Raw genomic sequence first — 22,972 nt, forward strand, 5'->3', positions numbered from 1 at the left:
CTTCCTGGCAGATTAAAACTTTGTACCGGACGAGACTCGAACTCAGGAGCTTTGCCGTTCACGGGCAAGTGCTCTGCCAACCGACCTACCCAAGGACGACTCACGACCCGCCCTCACAGCTTCAATTCTGCCAGTACCTCGTGTCGTCCCGAGTTCGAGTCTCGATGCGGCACACAGTTTTAATCTGCCAGGAAGTTTCATATCAGCGCGCACTCCGCTGCAGAGTGAAAATCTCATTCGGGATTCATTGAGCTACGTTACTTGGAAATAAGTAAAGAAAGTAAGTACTCCGTCTTCAGGCCACAAGTGGCCCATCGGGACCATCCGACCGCCGTGTCATCCTCAAACGGACGCGCATAGGAGGGGCGTGTGGTCAGCACACTGCTCTCCCGGTCGTTATGATGGTTTTCTGTGACCGGTGCTGCTACTATTCGGTCGAGTAGCTCCTCAATTGGCATCATGAGGCTGAGTGCACCCCGAGAAATGGCAACAGCACATGGCGGCCCGGGTGGTCACCCATCCAAGTGCCGGCCACGCCCGACAGCGCTTAACTTCGGTGATCTGACGGGAACCGGCGTATCCACTGTGGCAAGGTCGTTGCCCTTACTAGGAAATGGCATGTCATAATACAGTTACTTTTGTCCTTAACTTTTGCAGTGTAAATCAGAATCGAAGGCCATAAAACACCAGACAGAGGTTAATTCAGAAAGAAAATATTATAATCTCTCTGTAGATGAAAACCAAAAACGTTAACTACAGTGATTTGCTCAAGTGATCGGAAACAACACAGTTACCTAATGAAAAATATACTGGAAATATCTGAAGGCTAATCATAATGACCTATTGGTGTGGTTCATAAAACTCACATTTCAGAAGTTTCAACAACTGGGGCTGAGGAAAAGATTGTACTGCTTTTTTTACTTAAGTCATGTACCAAGCAAGGGCTATTTGGCAGACATATTGAATGGAATGGACATGTTCTGCGAACAATATTTCATAGAATTTCACCACAGTTATTCGATTTCGCCGTTGTAGGAAGCATTTAGATCAATACTTTCTCAAGGTGAAGGACGGTTTGATAAATGCAGTGCTTTACCTGGCTTGGTCGTTGGAGGTGGTGTGACCTTCCTATTCTCTATCCTGACATATTTGTCCAGTTGCACTGTGATCTAATACATAAATAAAACACTGCCAGAGGAAAAAAGTTGGAAAAAGTTACAAGGAAAAAAATCGTTGACAAACTGGGGGCCCAAGCTTGAAAATTGGCTTTGCAGTTTGACACTCACTCAATCACCCAGCAAGTTTACTTAAACTTAACATGTTTCAAACCCGAAAATGCGACGGTCCAACACGTCTGTTCAGCAGAGATTTCACCTCACTGGGTAGAAAAATCAGGCGTTTCTGGAATTTTCGTTGCTTGGAAGCCGTGCTAGACGTAAGTCAACCAAAGAGAGTGTATATTCAGTATTCAGTGTGATGTTGCAGAAATGTCGTTGACTTACTACACAACAGTCGAAGCTTCTGTTACAAACTACAGTATTAATACTTACTAGATCTGCTTGTACAGTTAGTCCAATTGATAGAAAATGTAAGCACATGGAGTGGCAAGACAGAAAAAGATGATGGGGGAGGGGGGGGGGGGGGGGGGGTTGGTAGAGGAAGTATCAGAAGTGAACAAAAACTGAGTGGGAACGGCGCATTACGTTAGCACCTGTCGTTTCGTATGTCGAGCAGCAGTCTGGGTGTAGTTTTTGGTGGTTTCCCTCACACTCTGTGGTGAATTGATTGGTTTCCTGTTTCCATCTCAGAGACAAAATGTACATTCAGTTCAAAAAAATGGATCAAATGGCTCTGAGCACTATGGGACAACATCTGAGGTCAGAACTTAGAACTACTCAAACCTAACTAACCTAAGGACATCACACACATCCACGCCCGAAGCAGGATTCGAACCCGCGACCGTAGCGGTCGCGCCGTTCCAGACTGAAGCGCCTAGAACCGCTCGGCCACCCCGGCCGGCAAGATTCAGTTCAAATACGACATCAAAAGAACAGATATCACATGGTCTACAATCAGACTTGTATCCCTTACTCGCTGATAAGAGCGCATTTTACTTCTTGTCCAGTTTTGCTATTTCACGTAAGCGAAGTGAATGTATCAGCACTGCATTACATACGGAGTAAAGAGCGAGGGATAGGTTCCCACGCTTTCAAAGCAAGTGGGATGAGATGCCGATACATAAATCGTTCACTGCTTCAGAAAAGAGATACTTCGAGAAAGTACATTTATTCTGGGAAGAAGCAAGTCATCATTTTTATTAAATATTTGCTAATGAAAGTTGTCTTTTGCCACTCACACATTATAAGCAGTCTACAGGTCATAATTGCTATTTTTCAGTAATTTTACAATACCAGGAAACGTTATGAATGACTTTGTATAACCGATCATGTACAATCTGATACGAACTATAATGATTGTATGCGCAAGTTACAGTGTGCGCGCCGTAGCCAGCATTCTTTTAAAGGACGCCTTTCGATCTAGTCATTTGGTAGACTATGGTCTCGTACCGTTAATAGTTAGCTTATAATCAGTGTGAACATGTTTATTTTACTGTGTTTCTTAAACAAACGCACCATAGTGGTGTCCCATGTAACAATTATTTGCACAAGAGAACTTCTTCCCGCTTCATTATGTAAAACATGATATTGCACTTTCAGAATCCGACCCAGGTGCTACGGTTCTGCAAGGCAACATAACACTACGACAGCATCTCCGCATAACGGGCAGGAAGAATTCCTAAGCGGCGGCTCACTAAGTCAGTTCAAGGACAGGCTGCCTTAATTATCGCTAAACTCGGATAGGAATGCGTGGCCAGTTATACTGTATGTGCCTTACACCATCATGTACGGACTCCCCAGCTAAACTGAGACTTTTTGGAGGTTTAGTATGGGGGGGGGGGGGGGGGGGAGGGGATTCTTACAGCATCTCCCTCTCCCCCCCCCCCCTTCCCCTCTGCCACACACCATCCCTCCCTCTGCCGCATATGGCTGCCATTCGATAGCGCTTCCCTGTTTCACCTTGGTCAAACGTTGCGGTAACAATGAAAGTAAGGGCATTCGGCCATAGGAGCCAATACCCCTTGCGGTATTCTAGATTACTCCCCACGTGTGGACAGCAAGAAAATAACGAAAACGAGGATGCTGCTGACTTGGTAGAAATGCACCGATTGTTGCCGTGGAAATTTTACGGGAGGCAACCGCGCGCTCATCGCCTGATCAGACTGCTTTGGACCGTGACCCGGTTCTGAATGAAAAGGAAATTCCCAAACTGCTGGAGGCCCCGACCCTTCTCGTTTTAAAATTGTCTACACCCAATTCGCGATTTTTTCCGCGCCGACGTGTGAATGTAGTGTATTCAGCTCGCACGAAATCACAGCCGGGGGCCCGCTATCCACGTGTATTGCGACACGACACGCTTGCGGGCCATCTCCTTATACGTAGCGCCCCAGGTGCGCCGGGCCTTTAATGCCAACACATCATCAGTCACTCCCGGTCCTCGCTCACAATCGCCGTGAGTAATGCTCCTGCCGAGGCGCTAACTCGTCACTACTACGATTGTGCTATCTACCTGTGTGTGGATGTTCCGCTTTCTTTAACGGGGAGTAGGACTGCCTTGTCCTTATTCGGATTTCGGTATTGCCAATTACATTCGATAGGTCTGTAAAGTCCTGTCTAAACCGTCTTGTCAGCGGAAACAATCTGAAAGAACGTTTCACGTTTGTCTGTCACTAAGGTACTCAAAAGCAATAACATTCTAGTGGATATGAAGTTGAATGTCGTTTTGAAACTTTTAGTTTGAATATAAAACCCATTTGTTGTCTGCTTTATACTACTTATTCGAAGAAAAAATGCGAGGGCAGTTCAATAAGTAATGCAACACATTTTTTTTCTGAAACAGGGGTTGTTTAATTCAGCATTGAAATACACCAGGTTATTCCCCAATCTTTTAGCTACACAACACTATTTTTCAACGTAATCTCCATTCAATGCTACGGCCTTACGCCACCTTGAAATGAGGGCCTGTATGCCTGCACGGTACCATTCCACTGGTCGATGTCGGAGCCAACGTCGTACTGCATCAATAACTTCTTCATCATCCGCGTAGTGCCTCCCACGGATTGCGTCCTTCATTGGGCCAAACATATGGAAATCCGACGGTGCGAGATCGGGGCTGTAGGGTGCATGAGGAAGAACAGTCCACTGAAGTTTTGTGAGCTCCTCTCGGGTGCGAAGACTTGTGTGAGGTCTTGCGTTGTCATGAAGAAGGAGAAGTTCGTTCAGATTTTTGTGCCTACGAACACGCTGAAGTCGTTTCTTCAGTTTCTCAAGAGTAGCACAATACACTTCAGAGTTGATCGTTTGACCATGGGGAAGGACATCGAACAGAATAACCCCTTCAGCGTCCCAGAAGACTGTAACCATGACTTTACCGGCTGAGGGTATGGCTTTAAACTTTTTCTTGGTAGGGGAGTGGGTGTGGCGCCACTCCATTGATTGCCGTTTTGTTTCAGGTTCGAAGTGATGAACCCATGTTTCATCGCCTGTAACAATCTTTGACAAGAAATTGTCACCCTCAGCCACATGACGAGCAAGCAATTCCGCACAGATGGTTCTCCTTTGCTCTTTATGGTGTTCGGTTAGACAACGAGGGACCCAGCGGGAACAAACCTTTGAATATCCCAACTGGTGAACAATTGTGACAGCACTACCAACAGAGATGTCAAGTTGAGCACTGAGTTGTTTGATGGTGATCCGTCGATCATCTCGAACGAGTGTGTTCGCACGCTCCGCCATTGCAGGAGTCACAGCTGTGCACGGCCGGCCCGCACGCGGGAGATCAGACAGTCTTGCTTGACCTTGCGGCGATGATGACACACGCTTTGCCCAAAGACTCACCGTGCTTTTGTCCACTGCCAGATCACCGTAGACATTCTGCAAGCGCCTATGAATATCTGAGATGCCCTGGTTTTCCGCCAAAAGAAACTCGATCACTGCCCGTTGTTTGCAACGCACATCCGTTACAGACGCCATTTTAACAGCTCCGTACAGCGCTACCACTTGTCGGAAGTCAATGAAACTATACGAGACGAAGCGGGAATGTTTGAAAATATTCCACAAGAAATTTCCGGTTTTTTCAACCAAAATTGGCCGAGAAAAAAAATGTGTTGCATTACTTATTGAACTGCCCTCGTATGAGTTATGAGTAACTTATTACAGCCGAATATACGGCAAACTCTAGTATAAATACATCTGATCATAATTTATGTGGCGACAGCAGTTAACCTTCTCAGCATCAGGAGAGCTGATCTACAGGATGTCTGGATGCGGCTGCAACTTTTGTCATCAGCCTGCTGTACAAGTGCGTACATTACGAGAGCTGCACTTGTCTTTGAGAACTAATTGAGGTACAAGACGGCACATCTGTGGTAGCCGCTGTCTTCAGCCTAATTGGTCCGGGATGGAGCTGCAACAGAATCAGAGATAAATGGCACCAGGTACGTGCAACGTGTGGAGACGCCTGCAGTCCACATATGGGGAAGCAATGTAAATTTTATTCAGTAGTTTTTGAAAACTTTAATGGAATTAAATTTAAAAAAATTAAATAGTTACTTTTTTTATAATTTTTTTTGTTATTTTTTCCTTCTTTCTTTCAGTACGAACTTTGTTGTAGAACCCCTTATTTACGTGTGGTAATAAAAATTCATTTAGACAGAATTAAGTACATTTAAAATTGCGTGAACTTAGTCAACCCTCTCATGCTGATAAATTCATATTAACTGATTAAGAATATTCAGTTGAGAATTAAATACCTTACATAATTCGGCCTTGGCACACATTTTCTAAATGCAGTGGTTTTTTTTTTTTTTTTTAATATTTACTGAATTCTTTCCCGGCGTTAGCTATGGAACACAAGACTGTCTCTATTAGCAGAAAATGGTTAAATATTGCCAAGCCGACGTTTAATTATCATCGATAAAACACACTTCACTATACATTTAAGTTATTTGAAAGAACCAACAAATTGTTAAATTTCAACGTTAACTATCCGCCTATGAATGCACAAATGTGAAACTAGTAATAAATTCCGTCAGTCTCAGGATCGCTGTAAAAGAAAAACATTTTCTTAATTCACTGCTAATTTTTATCTGCTCCCGATTTACGGGTTTGGTTAATTTTTCTTAGCGGAACAATTTTTTAAATGTGCCGCCGCTGCAAATCGTTCGGTCGCGGCACAGCCCAGCAACACCAGCGATCATTGCTAAAAATGCTGAAAATTCTTTAAAGAAATATTATAGATGACATGGGTAAGCTAATTTACATTAGTAATACAAACTTTTGATAAATTATAATGTATTTAGACCACAACAATAATTAAACTTACATTAGTTTGTAATTTCTCCTCTAATGGCGGCTAAATCTAGATACAGACAAAAGAAGTCTACCCATTCATAAAATGCTACGTCACAGGTTCCTCTCACTCTCAGCTCTCGAGGAAGACGACAAAAACGCACACCATGCGGTGTTATTTATATTATTGCTGACTATTAACATCTCTTTGTAATCTTACAACATTGTTTTCCTCTGTGGCTGAATTTTACATTTTTGCTATCACAGATATTGACACATTTCGCAATTACATTGTGAGTATAGAAATATTACAATCATAAATACATCGAGAATATTACTACAGAAAATATTACAATAATAACGAATGTCCTTTACACAAAATTAAATAATATTTTTTGTTAAATAATTACAGTATATACAAATTGCTTCATAGCGGCGTATATAGTACAATTAAATTTTAGTTTATTAATAGTGTGGGTGTTGCCAGGGAACGTTACAAAACATTTCTCTTCTCTTGGAGAACAGTCATCCTTTTCTTCGTTATTTAAAAATGCACATCCACAATCACAATCGCAAGAACCTTTTTTCAAATAGGAGATTACCGGTTTCGGTCTGTTTTAGACCATCATCAGACCTACCACCGCGATGGTAGGCGGTGGCGGTAAATGGAACGGGCGCTACGACTCCACGAAAGCTTACTGCAGTCGTAGTGCGCTGCTTCCTGGACTCGGGTAGGCGCGCCGGCCCGGATCGAATCTGTCTGGCGATTTAACGACGACGGCCGGTGTGCCGGCCAGTCTGGGTGTGGTTTTTAGGCGGTTTTCCACATCCTCCTAGGTGAATACCGAGCTGGTCCCCACGTCCCGCCTCAGCTACACGACTCGCAATTTGAAACACATTCACACTATTTCACGATTTACACTAGACACAGACAGCTCGGGAACACTAATTCTGTCCCGGGGGGTTTAGGGTGGCGGCAGGAAGGGCATCCTGACACCCCTTAACATTCACCATGCCAAATCCGTACTTAACCCTGCCGACCCTGCGCACAATGCGGGATCAAGGCAGCAGCAAAAAATATATACATATAATTTTTCATTCATAAAACTAGTGCAAAGAAAACAAGTCTCAGTTTGCTCCGGCCAGGAGTTTTTGCAGACAAGGGAAAGTCATGTCTAAGAGTTTCACAACGGCTTGACATCCTTACTTGTGGAATTCATCCACTTGATGATTAGGAGATAAATCTTCTGAAATGAAAAGGAGGGAAATGAGTTTCACTATAAAATTGACTAGGCTATTCATATACCGGAACAACAGAAAATGTACGAAGAGTAGCTGTTAATGTTAGGAAAGTGGAGTCCTTCTTTACAGACGACTGCATGAAATAAACGTGCCCATGCCGTACCGATTTCGGTAAGATGGCTGGTATAACAGCGGGAATAAAATCCGCTGACATGTAAATGTGAGGGTGTCTTTTCCATTGTACATGCGTTACTGATAAGAGAATAGCTCAGGTAATCTTCAAGAATGAACCACTCACAATCTGTGTAAGAGAGAGCTAAGAAAGAGAGGGGTAGCAACGCCTTCTTATTCAAGTTCAGCACACATTTTAAGAGATATCATCACACGCTTTAAGGTAAGGGGTATGAATTATCAACAAGCAGTAAGAGATTAAGCGTCTGATGGACACTCAAACTACATACATGGGACAATCGGTTTACACAACGGTAAAGCCGCGCGGAGTTGCCGCGCGGTTTGGGGCGCCATATCATGGATTGTGCGGCTCCTCCCGCCGGAGGTTCGAGTCCTCCCTCGGGCATGGGCGTTTGTGTTGTTCTAAGCATAACTTAGTTTAAAGTCTAGGGACCGATGACCTTAGCAGTTTGGTCCCTGCTAAACATGTCCCTGCACAAACATTCGAACACAACGGTAATAAATGTCTGTAATGAGTCAATCGAAAAAGTTTGGAAGAGAAATGAATTAAATGTTGTTACGGCATAAAGTCAAGCGCCGGCACGCCAGTCGGGAACGACAGAGCAGAGAAGGCTGTGTGAAGGGGTCAGCCAATCGCACGCTGACCGACCTCCCTTCCAGGACGACAACGCGACAGCAGGGGCCCCTAGGTGAAGAGGACCTAAACGCCGCGCGCGACTGGTGGCACCCCACTTGGATAGCAGCGTCTACGTAATGCACTTTGATAGCAGATCAGGAAAGACTTTTGTCAGTTAGAGATCTTCAGTCACTGCAAAGACTGATTATTTCGTATGTCGCCTTTTGCCTGCGACACATCTGTATAATGGCAAAAGTTAAGTATTTGTAATTTTTCTTATTGTAATAAAACTCGTTAATACGACTTCTTTGATTGTTTGTCTAGCGAACCGAGTATGCCTGCTTCCTAGACACAACATAACGTAACAGATAAATTGAAAGCGAGGAAGGAGCTACATTTGAACACTGAGGTTTGCACTGATACCTACTATTAGCACCGAAGAGGCAATATGGCCTAACAAGCATTGGAATTCTGATCAAACTATCACAAGCAAAATTAACATCATGATTTACTGTAAAAGTAGGTGCTGATACCATCAACTTTGACTAATTCCTCACTCAAACAGCGTCACGAGAGGCCTGAATCAGTGGTGCTCTCAGCACAGGATACTGACACACCGACGCCTGGAACAATAGGGTCTTAAAATGGCCACTTCCCTGTCCCACTTGAGCGTGAGGCCGTTCTCGCCCCCAGGCTGCGCGGAAAGGCCGCTGAGAACCAATCGGTGGTGGCGTATGAGACTTAGGGACCAGAAACTGAATTTCTGCCAGAACTAGTAGCCCATGACGGCATGTGCCTCGCTGGTTCTGTTTGAGCAAGCAACATAACGACTGCAAAGAGTCATCAAAAGGAAAAAAAATCGTGTTGGCAATGCTGCATAGTAGAACAGGATAAAGATCCTCTCTGGCTGAAGGAAGAAGTTTGAGGCTAACCTCGCGTTACCACTACACTCCTGGAAATTGAAATAAGAACACCGTGAATTCATTGTCCCAGGAAGGGGAAACTTTATTGACACATTCCTGGGGTCAGATACATCACATGATCACACTGACAGAACCACAGGCACATAGACACAGGCAACAGAGCATGCACAATGTCGGCACTAGTACAGTGTATATCCACCTTTCGCAGCAATGCAGGCTGCTATTCTCCCATGGAGACGATCGTAGAGATGCTGGATGTAGTCCTGTGGAACGGCTTGCCATGCCATTTCCACCTGGCGCCTCAGTTGGACCAGCGTTCGTGCTGGACGTGCAGACCGCGTGAGACGACGCTTCATCCAGTCCCAAACATGCTCAATGGGGGACAGATCCGGAGATCTTGCTGGCCAGGGTAGTTGACTTACACCTTCTAGAGCACGTTGGGTGGCACGGGATACATGCGGACGTGCATTGTCCTGTTGGAACAGCAAGTTCCCTTGCCGGTCTAGGAATGGTAGAACGATGGGTTCGATGACGGTTTGGATGTACCGTGCACTATTCAGTGTCCCCTCGACGATCATCAGTGGTATACGGCCAGTGTAGGAGATCGCTCCCCACACCATGATGCCGGGTGTTGGCCCTGTGTGCCTCGGTCGTATGCAGTCCTGATTGTGGCGCTCACCTGCACGGCGCCAAACACGCATACGACCATCATTGGCACCAAGGCAGAAGCGACTCTCATCGCTGAAGACGACACGTCTCCATTCGTCCCTCCATTCACGCCTGTCGCGACACCACTGGAGGCGGGCTGCACGATGTTGGGGCGTGAGCGGAAGACGGCCTAACGGTGTGCGGGACCGTAGCCCAGCTTCATGGAGACGGTTGCGAATGGTCCTCGCCGATACCCCAGGAGCAACAGTGTCCATAATTTGCTGGGAAGTGGCGGTGCGGTCCCCTACGGCACTGCGTAGGATCCTACGGTCTTGGCGTGCATCCGTGCGTCGCTGTGGTCCGGTCCCAGGTCGACGGGCACGTGCACCTTCCGCCGACCACTGGCGACAACATCGATGTACTGTGGAGACCTCACGCCCCACGTGTTGAGCAATTCGGCGGTACGTCCACCCGGCCTCCCGCATGCCCACTATACGCCCTCGCTTAAAGTCCGTCAACTGCACATACGGTTCACGTCCACACTGTCGCGGCATGCTACCAGTGTTAAAGACTGCGATGGAGCTCCGTATGCCACGGCAAACTGGCCGACACTGACGGCGGCGGTGCACAAATGCTGCGCAGCTAGCGCCATTCGACGGCCAACACCGCGGTTCCTGGTGTGTCCGCTGTGCCGTGCGTGTGATCATTGCTTGTACAGCCCTCTCGCAGTGTCCGGAGCAAGTATGGTGGGTCTGACACACCGGTGTCAATGTGTTCTTTTTTCCATTTCCAGGAGTGTATATAGAGAAAGGCGAGATAAAAGCATTCATGACGTCCCCCATCAGACGAACTAAGTAAAGAGTTATCTAAAACCTTTACTGGTATGAGCAGAGACTAACAAAGCTCTCAAAGTGTATAAAACAAGATTAACCGTGAGAAGAAAAATTCGCGTACTCGAACTTCGCAGCACGATTCCTCACGTAATGGCAATACAAAAACGTGTCTCACAAAATTTCGTCCTGTGCGTATTTCGGGCAGTAAATGGACGTTAAAGATTGGCAATCTGGCGACACAGTAATCACATGTATGGTAACTATCTCTGGCAGAATATCGAGCAGTGTTTTTCAGTTGGTGCAGTGGATGGTGTTTTGGGTTGGCATGCAGGAGGTCGAGGGTTCGATTCTGGCCTGAGGCATATTTCTTTTTATCTGTTAAAAGTTATCTGCTTGGTACGGTATCTGGCGTCTTAATAGTCACACAACGATTACAGTGAGTTTTCTACAAAACATTTGCAATTACGTACTACGAACACAGAAATGGTAGTACAAACGTTTTCACTGATCAGATTTTAAAGAACCCTTTTGCACATCCTGGAAGCGAATTGCTTTCCGCCTCTGTATCTACTAGATTAAAAACCTGTTCTGTGTATACCCTTGCGCAATGGTGCAATCGAAATTATTTGCAAAGCACGTTGCTAGCCCTGCTAGTGACGTAAGGCCCTAACGGATTGTAATGGACCTGAACGTGGGAAAAATAATAGTTGGTATCAATCGATTCAGTGGTGCGAAACAGTTCGCGTCCACGACGTGCAAAAGTTTCTTTAAAACGATTGTATTTTCATTTCTATGTTCGTAATACATAATTGCTAATCTTTTGTAGAAAAGCCACTGTAATCGCTGTATGGCGATTAAGACGCACATTAATTTTAGCAAATAAAAACAAATAATCGTCGACCCAGAATCGAACCACCGACATTCTGTGTGCTAACCCACAGCGCTGTCCACAGCACCAGTTGCACTTCTTAGTACTCTGCAAAGTATGTGAGTCACATGATATATAATAATACTCATGATGTAAAATGTAATAATACCGAAACAGGGGCTGCATATACCCAATTGGTTGCAAAAGAAAAGAGAAAGATTACTCACTCACTCTCTCCCCTTTAGGAGAGCGATTGAACATGAATTCATAATTTCATCTTCGGATGTTTTTCTTCTTTGCTTCCCAAAACCTCCTCATCCTCTCAGAATGCTCCTTCTTCCGTTCCTCTGTCCATTTTTTACCAGGCTGACGCGATGTTCTTTCCCCAAACTTCACACTTATGATTTTATGTCGGCACTCGGTGCGATCTTCGAGATTTTTTATGTTGATCTGCTGTAGATCCCTCTTGACTTCTTTCAGCCATTCTGTGTTACATTTACTCCTTGTTATAATATTGAATAGTTTCTTTGCTGTTCTGGAGTCTTCCATCCTGTAGATGTGTGTATAAAATTTGGCTCGGCGCTTTCTGATTTCATCTGTTACTATGTTAATCTTTCTATGGAGTTCGTTTTGTGGTCTCTTCATCCAAATGCCATTTTTGTTGATTGGACCGTAAATCTTCCTGAGAATTTTTCTTTCCTGCTTTTCTATTTCCTTAATTTTTGAATGACCATCAATCACCATTGTTTCAGCTGCATAGATTGCTTCTGGAAGAATCACTGTTGCATAGTGCCTTAATTTTGCGTCTGTCGAAATGCACTTCTTGTTGTAATGCGTCCATGTTAGCTTGTAGGCCTTCTGGAGATTGGTGATTCTTTGTTCATTGGCAATTCGGTTTAATCCTGAGGACTGTATAGTTTCACCGAGGTATTTAAAATGGCAGACTTGTGCAATTTTACCATATTTTGTTATTAAAGGGGATTTATTTTCTGGCTGCCTTTCCATATATTGGGTTTTTTCATAAGATATCTGTAGTCCGGTTTTTTGTGAAATTTCATGTAGTTTTACCACTGCGTGAATCGCTTCTGTTCTGTTATTGGTGATAATTGCAATATCGTCAGCGAAAGCAAGGCACTTGACTTTAATTCGGTTCTCTTTCTTGATACCAATTTGGATACCCTTTACGTGAGGTTCCCATTCCCTGATCATCTTTTCTAGAACAATATTGAAAAGGATTGGGGATAGTCCGTCCCCCTGTCGGACTCCATATTTCATTTCGAAGGGTTCTGATACTTCGTCCATGAATTTCACTTTGGCCGTTGTTCCTGTAAGTGTCCTGTGATTTTTCGTGTCTTTCGGTCGATCCCGAATTCTTCCATGGTTTTAAACAGGGTTCCACGGTCCACTGAATCATATGCTTTCCTGAAGTCGATGAATGTAACTACTGTGTTTCTGCATTTCCTCATTTGTAATATTGTCTTTAAGCACCAGATCTGTTCCGCACATGAGCGTCCTTTTCTGAATCCAGCCTAGTATTCACCAATTAGTGTATCTGCTTGGGATTCTATCCCGTTTAAAAGCGCTTTGGAAAGGATTTTGTAAGCGACTGGGAGCAGGGAAATTCCTCTGTAATTGTTTATGTCTGTCTTGTCGCCCTTTTTGTGTAGCGGGTGAATTAGAGCGCATTTCCAGTCCTCTAGTATCTGCTCCGTTATCCATATGTCTGACGTTATATGGTGTAATTTCTGCATAAGTATAGGATCGTTTAGTTTCCAGAACTCAGCAATGATCCCATCTTCTCCTGGTGCTTTGTTATTTTTCAACTGGTTGACTATCTCCATAATTTCTTCAAGATCCGGGGCATGTGAGTCTGGGTGTGTGAATACTGGAGAAGAGAAGACAAGTTTTTCTTGGGGTGGTTCGTAGTTGAGGAGGGAACTGAAATATTGGGCTAAGATTTTGCAGTTATTTTTCGTGTTGGTTTCCAAAGAGCCATCGGGTTTCTTGAAGCACAAGCTAGGCGCTTGGTATCCCTGTAAGTTTTCTCTGAAAGTCTTATAAAAATTTATTGTATAATTTTTGATGAAATCCTGCTGGATTTCAGAGAGTCTGTTGTTGTCATATTCCCGTTTTTCTTTTCTAATTATTTTTGAGGTGTGTTTTTGAGTTTTAAGAAAGTTCTCCCCGTTTTCTTCAGTTTTGTGACTGCTACATTTTTTCCATGCAGTTATTCGGCTGTCGACTGCCTCATCACAGGTTCCATTCCACCAGCGATGTTTCCTGTTGCGAGGGGGTTGTCCTAATTTGAGGGCTTCCTGAATTTTCTCCTTTAGTTTCTTCCAGTCTGTTGATTTTTCCTGATTAATTTGCATGATGATTTTTTCTTTGTTCAGTTGCAGATATTCCGGATCTGGTTTGGTACTTTTGGGTGGCCTTTTTAGCATTCTGTTGGGTTGGAATTTTGTTTTTATTTGGAGAAGATGATGATCTGATTCAAAGACACCTTTGCGGGTTCTGATGTTTTGAATTTCTTTTATGTTTTCTTTGGAAATTGCGACATGGTCTATTTGGTATTCACCCTGTCTAAGACGGTGATCTCCATGTGGTTAATTTATGTGCAGGTTTTTGAAACTGGGTACTCATTATTTTAAGTCCAAAGTTTCTGCAGAAGTCGATTAGTTTTTCACCATTCTTGTTGGTACGTTTGTGTTTGGTGTGGGGTCCAGTGGTATCTCTGAATTTTTTTATCCTTCCCTAATTGTGCATTAAAATCGCCTACTAAGATTTTCACATGGTGCCTAGGTACTTTATTTGTTGTTTCTTCTAGTGTTTCCCAGAAATTGTCCACTGTTTCAGGGTAGATTTTATTGTGGTGATTTGTGGGGGCGTGCACATTGATCAGAGTGTATGCTTTATTAGCTGATTTTACTGATAACAGGGAGACTCTTTCATTGGGAGACGTGAAGTCAATAACTGAGTCGAGTACGGAAGTGTGTACGGCGAATCCTGTTCCGAAAAGTGGTAGTTTGTCTCTTACTTTTATGGCAGCTTTGCCCTTGTAGATCCTGTAATTCTCTGTGTTAAAGTGTCCTTCATCTGTGAATCTTGTCTCTTGCAGTGCAGTGATTTTCAGGTTAAATTTTCCCATTGCGTTGGTGAGTTGCTTTAAATTGCCTGTTTTAGTGAGGGTGTTCACATTAATTGTACCAATAAAATTTTTACGTTTCGTTTTGAGAGTGTGACGAGTTTTTGAGAAGCTCCGATTCTTCTCCGCATGGTGTCCCTCATCCCCCAGAATCCGATGGTCAGGTGAATCCAGTCTATCGACTGGTGCCTGGGGTAGTGACTCTGTGGTCGTCTTTTCCATCACGCGTTCAAGTTGAATTTTAGTTTTTGTGGTGATCTCTGTTGAGACCACAGGTATACGACTCGATTTTTGAGTTCGAGAAGATTTTGTGCAGCCGCCTCAACTAGAGGAACAGACGCTGACCACTGGCCGCCAGATGCTGAACAGACACCACTGGGTTTATTGGTTTTTGGTCCGCCCTGGATATTTCATTTCCCCAGTACCACCTATATCTAGGAAGCTTTCCCCTGTCCGCCACCCGGGGAGGCGCCCGATGGGGGTACCAACAACCCCACACGGGATATATATATATATATATATATATATATATATATATATATATATATATATATATATATATATATATATCACACACTGGCACCAGACTTTTTAGTAAAAATAACACTCCTTTTGCAAAATACACAGGTGTACATGTAACTTCCTTATCCAAAGTTGAATTTCAAACTGAGTAAAAAAGAAATCAGTCATTTTACAGGACAGACAAAAGTGGTGACAGGAAAGTATCGAAGTGACACGATACCGAATAGGTGAGGTTTTAGTAGCTAGAATTATCTCGGATGGCAATAGAATCCGCCGATGTTAAAGGATTTACCACTCCTAACCGTGGTATCGGAAAATAAACTGGTGGCGTGCAGTCGATCACATTTAGAATGCGTTGCTTAAGCCAATATCCTGTAGCGATGTCATCAACTGATTTGTAGTTCCAGTATGTGGAGACTAGAACCAGAAGCAGAGGCAACTCAGGGCCCACGCCACGCTAAACTCGCAGGGTGAACACGGCAAGCGCCATAACCCTATTTCTCATTCACCATTTCAGAGCTTCTCGTTTCGAGCCGCAGCGTATAACAATGCCTCCACTAACAGTTAATTAGTTCAAAAATTATCACGTCGCGAACTCAAAGTATGATCTTTTTATTGCGCAAGGTCTTTAATGTGGCAGGTATGGCTACATCAACTGATTACAGTCACTGGAGAAAATTAACAATAATATCGCTTATCTTGTATTTGCAATCCAACGACAATCTCGCTCTGGCTTTGGCTCGTAATTAAAAATGTTGTCTAGGCAGCATGACTATCGCTGTTGGTGCGAAAGGCACTCGGATGTAAATTATGCCGACTTGAAGAACTTACGAAGACAATCTTTCAGGATTAATGTGATGATTTATGTTTTTCATTGCAATGTGCTTCATACTTTCTTTTAAACAATGGCCACTTGAAAATAATTCTTGACACTCACTTTTCACAAAAATTCACATTTATTAACTTCTTATACTTTCGTATGTTCAAAACACTACTTTATCATACAATTTCGCAGCCGTTACTGCTCTCAATAAAACTCACAACATTTTTCATTGTCCACAACTCAGACTCATCTTTTCATTCCCAACACAAAGTCAAGACTGTTCATATTCAACACGAAAGCCGGCCGGAGTGGCCGAGCGGTTAAAGGCGCTACAGTCTGGAACCACACGTCCGCTACGGTCGCAGGTTCGAATCCTGCCTCGGGAATGGATGTGTGTGATGTCCTTAGGTTAGTTAGGTTTAAGTAGTTCTAAGTTCTAGGGGACTTATGACCACAGCAGTTGAGTCCCATAGTGCTCAGAGACATTTGAACCATTCAACACGAAAACTTGACTTCTCTGTACGCTTCCGCTCCAAAAGTCACATACCAGCATCAAAGATAACAATAAGTTCAAAGATATTCACACTAGATATTATATCGAATTCAAAATATCGACGTACATACATATAAAAATGAAACCAAGTTTGAATAGAGTGAAAAATATGAGACATTACGTAGAAAAATAGAGTTGGCAAGTAGTAATGGTTTCGCAAATAAAGAACCATTACAAGCCCCCCAACAATGTGCCCTTTGTCAAAACCACTTATATCTGTGGATTTATGCATTTGCAGCTCTTATCTTCGCTTTAATGACTGCCCATTCGTCTCTCTTCCGCTTGTATTCTTTCAAATGGTTCAAATAGCTCTAAGCACTATGGGACTTTAACATCTGAGGACATCACTCCCCTAGACTTAGAACTACTTAAACCTAACTAACCTAAGGACATCACACACATCCATGCCCAAGGCAGGATTCGAACCTGCGAGCGTAGCAGCAGCGCGGTTCCGGACTGAAGTGCCTAGAACCGCTCAGCCACAACGGTCGGCTACATTCTTTCCTTACTGTGCCTAGGTCCCGCAACACCACCAGAAGGCATTCAACATCATGGTGGACAGTGGTCACGTTTTGGTTGATCAGTGTATATGGGTGCAGCTCATTTCGCACCTCTTGTTCGCGAACAACTACCTTGAACTGATACTTTCGTCTGATTATCCTTATTTTCTTATCGGAAATTATCAATCCATCTTAGTGATGATAGACGCTACCTCTGCTGGTGGGTGAGGGCACAACCAATGTGGATTTCCAGTCCATCTTATTTATCATGCCACTGAAATGAATCAGCTCGGTTTGTCAGTAAGTTGCGCAACGAAATATCTCTACGCAACTGCCAAGCATCTCGTAGCCCTATACTGCAACGAGGACACACATTTATACTACTGGTATGCGAATAAATCTCTTATCAAAAGAGTGAATTGTGGCCACGGGAAAGATGGGTATTGGAGTAAAGAAGACTTTACAGGCAGTATGTAAAATCAATAACTTCAAATTCGGCAAATCTTTGCGAAGTCGGAAATAGTAAAAACAACGATGATTCCAATCACAATGTAAGCAGGCGCAAGGGCAAGTACTAAAGGCACAGAATACGTACCACGTGTTACCGAAATTGCAAGTCTCACGGACTCTCACAGTAATTATGATTATAAAAGGCATTTAGAAACCAAAGAGAATACAAAGAAAAAATAAGGGAAGCAAAACCGTCCATATGGACGGTCCAGGCCATGTGTCTGATTACCTACGGGTCGTTCTGAACGTTAAGGTTCGTGAAAACCAGCTAATTCTACGACCATAACATGCCCAGCACGTGGCTTCAATTTTGACTGATAAAACAAATAACAAGTATGGCCAAATACTTTTCACGAAACACGTGTAAGAATAATGGAAACTCCGTTGTCCACAACTAGCAGCACAGTGCGTTCTGACTAGATCCCCTCTGCGCCGCAGTCGCCAGGGCCCATACAATGTGTTATACCTAGATTTATGCGCGACAAATACTTTGCCCCTCTCTAAAGCTACGAATGAGAATGAGAGACGGAAATAAAGAAAAATGTTATATTCTGTGAACGAATTAAGAGGACAGAGTAAGTTACGTGTGTCTTGTGCTCAAAGAGGTTCCTGCTTCAGCAGTGTCGAGCATGTCGAGGTAACTTTTCTTTAGGAAATATTTCATCCTCTAGTCTGACGTAGTACAGAAAGTGTGATGGAAATTAATATGTTGCATCTATGCAGCCAACACATCCAGGTTCAAATGGTTCAAATGGTTCTGAGCACTATTGGACGTAACATCTGTGGTCATCAGTCCCCTAGAACTTAGAACTACTTAAACCTAACTAACCTAAGGACATCACACACATCCATGCCCGAGGCAGGATTCGAACCTGTGACCGTAGCAGTCGCGCGGTTCAGGACTGCGCGCCTAGAACCGCTAGACCACCGCGGCCGCCAACACATCCAGTTTCAGAACCTTCCATGGTAGGTGGGTAGCGATAAGGGGCTGTGTTTCGTGTACAAGTCCTTGATTTGACCTGATCCCGGACTCAAACTGCACAATCTCTTCTATCTAGAGCGGTTCCAGCGGCTTTAAATTGTAAAGGTTCTAATTTTGCCTGTTAGACCGTGACACTACAGGGAGATGGAACTGTTGTTTTCACCGGTGAGTGACGAAAACATCTACCTGTAGCCCCCGACGATCGTTCATACCCTTCAGGTGCACAATATAGCAGAAAACGTTGTACCACAAAACGTGTAGCGGACTGGGGATTACTCTCCCACTAACAGGAAACAATTAATATAATGTCTTCTTCTTTTCTTAGGAATTAGTCCCGCCTTGTGGCAGGATCGGCCGAGTGGATTCGCTGTTACCATTTTGTTCGATCGTGAGCCATGGGTTTATGAATATTTACAGCCGTCAGGTCGTTGTGCAGAGTGTCGGCCCATAGATGTCGTGGTCGTCTCTTAGGTCTCTTTCCCGTGGCTTCTACCGCGTATGCTACCTTTGCAATGGGATCGCCTCTGCGCGCAGCACATGTCCAAACCATCGCAAACAGCTTTCTCGCATTCTCTTCTGGATCGGTGCCACCCCAAAACGTTTCTTGGCACTGTCGTTCGACATGTGATCCAGTCGAGTAATGCCACCTGTCCACCCAAGCACCTTAGTCTCCACGACCCCCAACCGTTGTAACTGGACAGCACTCGGTGTCGTAGAGACGGCAGTCCGGTCGATCTTTGACTTCTGACGATCCTTAATTCGACGATCGCAGGTGATGTCTGCTGTCGTATGCCAATTCATCCAGGCTGCCTGCGCTGGCCTCGAAGCTGGCCACCGCTAGTTATGGTAGAGCCGAGACACTTAAATTTTGATACTGTTGGTATATCTTCTTTATATCTTCAGCGTCAACATTGGTGGTCCCAACCTAACTGTCATCATCATCATCATCTTGGACAGTTTCCAGCCACTGGCTGGGTCTGTCGGGAACACAAGCCTCTCCATCGTGTTCTTTCCTTCCACCATTCCCCCTCTTCCACCTTCGTCCAGTTCTCTCCTCTTCTCGTCACACATTCCTTCACTCCCTTCACCCATCTATCTCTTGGTCTTCCTCTGGGCCTCTTCCCCTCCAGTTGCAGATCAAACATACTCTTTGGAATTCTTCCCTCATCCATTCTCTTCATGTGTCCATACCACTGCAGTCTTGATTTTTCTATCCTGTCCTGTACTGGTTCCTCCTTTAGTCTTTCCCTCACATACACATTTCGCAATCTGTCTCGTCTTGTTACACTCAACCTGCTCCTCTGGAACTTCATTTCACTAGCCTGTATTCTACTTTTGTCGCTTTTGTGCATTACCCATGTCTCACTTCCGTATGCCAATATGGGGACAAAGTAGGTTCGGTATATAATTCCCTTGGATTTCTGTGGCACCTCCTTGCTCCAAATAAGCCCCCTAATGCATTTGTAGAACTGCCCTGCTTTTCTGCACCTTTCATTTATTTCCATTGCGTTTCCCCCTTACTTTCTATCATGCTTCCCAGGTACTTGAAGTTCTCTACCACTTGTAGTTTTTCCTCTCCACAAGTTATATCCACATTTGGCCTATTCTTCTTCCTTGTTGTGACAATTATTTCACCTTTCTTTGCAGAGAAATGCATTCCATATTGTGCTGCCGTTGCCTCCCATACATCTAACTGCTCTTGCACCTCCTTCTCGCAATTTCCCCATAACATCAGGTCATCGGCAAAAAGCACTGCTTTCAATTTATGATCTCCAATTGCATCTGATACTTGCTGTAGGATTTCATCCATAGCAATAATAAACAATAAAGGCGAAAGTGCACTTCCCTGTCGCAGCCCATTTTCCAGCTTGAACCATGCAGTACGTTCCCTCCCCACTTTCACACAACTCTCACTTCCCTCATACATTTTTCTGACTTTTCGTGTTATCTCTTTATCTATCCCTTTTGCGTTCAGCACATCCCAGAGCTTGTCCCTACAGATACTGTCATACGCCTTCTCAATATCTAAAAAGGCCATGATTAAGTCCTTCCCGTACTCATAGTGCCTTTCCTGCAGTTGCCTTACCGCAAATATGAGGTCCGTTGTTGATCTTCCGGTCTGAAACCGTACTGCTCCTCTTGCAGTCTACTTTCAATACTGCTTCTTATTCTCTTCTCCAGGATCTTTTCATAGATTTTTCCACAGTGGCATAGCAGGGTGATTCCTCTGTAGTTCTCACATCTCCTTTTATCCCCTTTCTTGAAGATCGGGACTATAATTCCTTTCTTCCAATCCTCAGGAATTCTGTTCTCCTTCCACACCACCCTCAGCACTCTGTATAGCCACTGGGTTCCTACTTCTCCTGCTGCTCGCATCATATCCACTGTTACTTCGTCCCAACCTGGTGCCTTGCCCCCTTTCATCCTCTTTATGGCCTCTTCCACTTCATTCCAAGTTAGATCATCAATTTCCCCACTAACTGTAATTACGTTAAATCTATCTTCCGTCGGTTCATGATAGAAAAAAAATTATAATAAATGAAAAGCGGTAGTTTGCTTTTGTTCTACAGTATTACTTCTATTGTGTTAACACAATAAAATAATACTATAGATAAAAAGCAAACAAGCACTTTTCATTTATTCTCTATAATTAATCTAATGTACTATTAATTCATAAATTGTCCTACATGTTGACACTACATCTTATATATTGTTCACGCGGATTACTCTAGTAGAATGTCTTCATATTTCGATTGATAACAAGACGCTCCTCCCCGTCGCTACGCAGTTTATTTAAACCTGTGATGTTGCTTTTTCATCACTGCACTTCGGAACGACAACAGCCTCCGTGTTCAGAACTGTTTCGAAATCATTCGCGACGTGACTAACGTACCTACAATTTTCCGTCTTGAAATTCCACCATTTATATCTCAGTCTCAGTTTGTACAGACACAGAGATACAGGGCCTCGTAAGTCTTTACATGTGACTTGCAATATTCCGTATTTGTACATCACTACAATCTAGGAACTTCGTGTGTTGTTTCGTTTTTGTACGCAGCAGTTTTATTATTGTTTACAATTTATAATTTCACTGTTCAAATGGTTCAAATGGCTCTGAGCACTATGGGACTTGACATCTGAGGTCATCAGTCCCCTAGATCTTAGAATTACTTAGACCTAACTAACCTAAGGACATCACACACATCCATGCCCGAGGCAGGATTCGAACCTGCGACCGTAGCAGTCGCACGGTGCCGGAATGAAGCGCCTAGAGGCGCTCGGCTACCGCGGCCGGCAATTTCACTGTCGTATTACAACAACAAATGAGGGCTTATAGCTTAATTGTGGCGAAATGAAGTTCGAAACAGTCACCTCAGAATATCTAGCAAATGAAATTGTCCTGTAATCGATTGATCCACCTGAAAATGGAAGTGTGAGGTCCCGGAAGGCGTCGCGAAAGAAATAAAAGCGACTGACATACGAAAGCAGGGTTACAAATTAAAGAGGAGAGGACAGGGTACATGGTGATGAGCAAGGCACCCAATGATGGTACCCCACTGGCATTCGATTAATTCACTTTTAAAAGAGTGGACGATTTGAAACTTTGAGAAGCATCCATAGCCAACAAAATGCAATGGAAATTGAGATTCAGAAGAGAATCGCAGCGGTAAATGAGCATACATTGGCTTACAGGACATGATACGCAGTTTTAAAATCAGACTGCAGCAAAGTGTAATTCTTCCTATAGCTATAAGTGGATTTGAAACGTTAGATGAACAGCTTTACTGTATGGTTAAATAATGATGGCGTCCTCTTGGGTGAAATATTCCGGTGGTAAAATAGACCCCCATTCGGATCTCCGGGCGGGGACTACTCAAGAGGACGTCGTTATCAGGAGAAAGAAAACTGGCGTTCTGCGGATCGGAGCGTGGAATGTCAGATCACTTAATCAGGCAGGTAGATTAGAAAATTTGAAAAGGGAAATGGATAGGTTAAAGTTAGATATAGTGGGAGGAGGAACAAGACTTTTCGTCAGGTGAATACAGGGTTATAAATACAAAATCAAATAGGGGTAATGCAGGAGTAGGTATAATAATGAATAAAAAATAGGAGTGCGGGTAAGCTATTACAAACAGCATAGTAAACGCATTGATGTGGCCAAGATAGACACGAAGCCCATGCCTACTACAGTAGTACAAGGTTATATG

At 43.8% G+C, this 22,972-nt stretch overlaps 1 pseudogene; it reads right to left on the reverse strand.

Moving 5' to 3' along the window:
- Positions 1 to 484: 484 nt before the first annotated feature.
- On the reverse strand, positions 485 to 602 carry LOC124790576 (annotated as a pseudogene).
- Positions 603 to 22,972: the final 22,370 nt, after the last annotated feature.

The sequence above is a fragment of the Schistocerca piceifrons genome, chromosome 3 (genome assembly GCF_021461385.2).
Source record: "Schistocerca piceifrons isolate TAMUIC-IGC-003096 chromosome 3, iqSchPice1.1, whole genome shotgun sequence".
NCBI lineage: Eukaryota > Metazoa > Arthropoda > Insecta > Orthoptera > Acrididae > Schistocerca > Schistocerca piceifrons.